At 38.2% G+C, this 3,384-nt stretch overlaps 1 pseudogene; it reads left to right on the plus strand.

Annotated features, from left to right (window-relative positions):
* The first annotated feature begins 1,600 nt into the window (after positions 1–1,600).
* On the plus strand, positions 1,601–3,033 carry LOC141700914 (uncharacterized; annotated as a pseudogene).
* Positions 3,034–3,384: the final 351 nt, after the last annotated feature.

Genomic DNA, 3,384 nt, shown 5'->3' on the forward strand with positions numbered 1-3,384 from the left:
CTCACCAGTCCTCACTGTGCTTGAACTAGTGTACCGCAGGTTACTAGTTCCAGAACATATTAACCAATGGACCTTCGAGTTCTATGACGTCTATTGCTTTTAATTCTTTTTATTTTACTGGCGATCATCTGTGTAGTTACACATATCTATCTGAACCTACATGGTCTTCGAAGTAGTAATCGACTAGATCCTCCTGCGACTGTGACAACTGGCAGAGGGTTTCCCACTAGTGGTGCCTCAATGAATGAAAGCAGTATTGGAGATCGAAATGTGGTTTAGTAATGTACTCGGTATCTAGAGCATAGTAAGATGGTTCTAGCTTCCAAAATTTCCGTCATTTTAAAACCTCCATCAGGGGCGGAACTAAGGGGACTATAGTGAGCCTCGGTCCCTACCAACTGTCAAAATTTACCAAAATTTAGTGTAAACTTTTGTAAAAATATGAAATAATTTGATGCGGTCCCCCTAAACTATATTCCTGTTTTCGCCTCTGAACTCCATTAAGATCTACATAATCTCACTCTACCAAAATCCCCTTCCAAGTGGATGGATGATATACAGTTTATACTTTGTTTAATTATGATTATTAATTTGATTTTGTATTGAAATGATAGGTATTCCCTTCGAGTGTTCATGTCGATATATGCGGACATCAGATTCAATTCACGACAAAATTAGAAGCAAATTAATAAGTTTTACGTTTCCATAACAATAGCAGATTTTTTATCTTCTGAAGTAGTTACACCTAAATCAGACAGACTAAGCCGCCAATAACAGTACTTGCTTAATCATGAGTGGCTTATATGGCAGTATACAAATTTTTTCCAGGAGGAAATCTACAGAAGCCAATAAATTTATGCACATTTTTTTGCATGCACTTAACTTAATATCAGGGTGAAGGACGATTACATCGTAGGAATGGAACTCCAAACCCCTACCTATATATACAGAGCTCTGATGCCATATTAAGACCGTATATGTTAGGTCACTCTGAAACCTTAAGGTGTCAAAAGAAGGTCATCTTATACTCTTCAATATCAACAAACTTTAATAAGATGACACGCAAAAAATATATAGGACTATTACCCCGGAAAGTAATCACCAAGTTTTTTGGGAGCTTGAAGGGAAGCAACAGTAAATATCAGTGACAACTGATTGAGCCAAGAATAAAGGAGTGAAGTTGAACATATTGTGTACATCCACATACATATTGTAGAGTACTAAAGTATCATTTGGCTCATAAAGGACAATAGATTCTGGAATAAGTTTATCGCTGATAAAGTTTAGATACTGAAGATGTTTAAAGAACTTGCTACATGAAATTCGAGGCTGTAATTAGTCATGGTATTTTTTGCACAGGAGGTCTGCTATAAACACGAATAGCGATGAAAATTCTAGTTCATCTGCTAAGTTAATATCTTCCGGTTATTCTATTAAGGCGGCTTGGAATTGCTTCTGGAGAATCTTTCAAACCAATGTTTCTTTTTTGTTTTATAGTCAGGAGACTATTCAATCTGGCCACCAGTCGATGTTTCTCGGAACAACCATGATATCTTAATAGGCAAATGTTCCATGTGGAACACTTAAACCTTGACCTTCTTAGACGGTTGCAGTACGTAATGCAAAACAATATAAGTGGTCTGCACTGAACACAACTATATCTTAATGTGTGTGTCTATACATTGATGAATAATGTCGATCTAAATTCATATCCTCAGTTTTCATTTATAAAAAATTAACATGAGCACTAGCATAATAGAGATTACAGAGCACTTGACACATCCGGGTCACAACCTATTACAACTCTCTACCTTTATGCATCCTCTCCACGGCTTAAGTCTAGTGGTCCGTAAGGCACATGGCATGTGGAAAAATATTCGTACCTGTGATGTATGCGAAGACGACATTGAGGGTCATTTCTATCGGTGCAAAGATTGCGATTTTGATCTATATCCAGTATGTACTAAATTGCCTCAAAACTTGAGGCATGGGCTTCGTGCTGACCACCCTTTGGTGCTACAGAAGCCAATAATCGATGCTCCTTGTTGCGTATGTAAAGGTATCTGTAAAACTTGGCGCTATAGGTGTGGGGAATGTGTTGGCTTTGATATTCATTTGGATTGTGCGCTAGTAGTGGTATCTTCAACTACCACTAGAAATATTCAATTCTCACCGCCATACACACTACAAACCCCGCCACAGCCACCATTTCACGGTGGTTGTTGGGTGCCTCCTGGCTATTCTTATCCATATTTGCAACAACCACCACTTCACGGTGGTGGTTGGGCGCCTCCTGGCTATTCTTATCCATATTTGCCACAACCACCACATCACGGTGGTGGTGTGCTCCTGTTTATTCTTATCCATATCATAACATGTACAACTTTGGCTTTGTAAATGCTCAAGCACATCTATATAATCCTGTATATCATCATCATCATCAACCTGGCTATGTGCAAGCATATAACATGTATAATCCTGCATTTAGCATGTATAACAGTACACATTACAACCCTTCTGGTTGTGGAAATTGCAAGCCGCACGCACATAATGAGATAAACAACCCCGATGTCGTCGGGACACCTCAAGGTAACGAAAACCAAGATCATCATGTCGCATCACCAAATAAGATGCAAAATTGCGCAAAACATGATGATGATGATGATGATCATCATCAGCAGCAGCATCAAATAGTTGGTTCAAACATGAAGATGTCACGACGTAAAAGAATGTTTAAAATTGTTGGTGAATTAGCAATTGGAGTACTTTCAAGTGTTATTTTCGGAGTAACATTCCCTGGTTTATCAGATTGACTACGAAGATGGCAAGGTAAATTATAAGTAAATTAAAACAGATATTTTTATTCCAAAGGCCTTGTCAAATGGAAGTCCGCCATCAACAACCGCATCTTTCATGTAGTACCTGTGATAATTAGCATCGTGTTAAGTTCATGACTTTGCCGAAGTTTGTATTTTTCTTGTAATAGAGTAGAGAATACTGTTAAATTTTAATATAAGATTCAGTTGGATTTCATATTATATTCTAATAAATACGATACCAGCTTTCCATCATAATCTTATCCATAATTAGGAGCGTAAGAGGTTCCATGGAGACTCCATCTGCATTTTTTGTCAAAAATTTGCAAACATTCGCTAATCATAACCGGTGCATCCAAGTTTGAAGTGGGCAGCATAGAGGCTAGCTCATTTGGAGTAACATAGGCGTCGGGGCCAGCTTTAGCTATGATCTCCAAAAGGTCGAGCTCAATGGATGCTTTCAGAACCATGGGCAGTACTGAAGCAGTTGCGAGTTGCATTGCTAACAAGAAAGCTTCTTCATCTTCATGTGAATTAGTTGTAGTTTGCATCATAGAATCCATTTGAA

This window comes from Apium graveolens, unplaced genomic scaffold (assembly GCF_009905375.1).
Source record: "Apium graveolens cultivar Ventura unplaced genomic scaffold, ASM990537v1 ctg3086, whole genome shotgun sequence".
Taxonomy (NCBI): Eukaryota; Viridiplantae; Streptophyta; class Magnoliopsida; order Apiales; family Apiaceae; genus Apium; species Apium graveolens.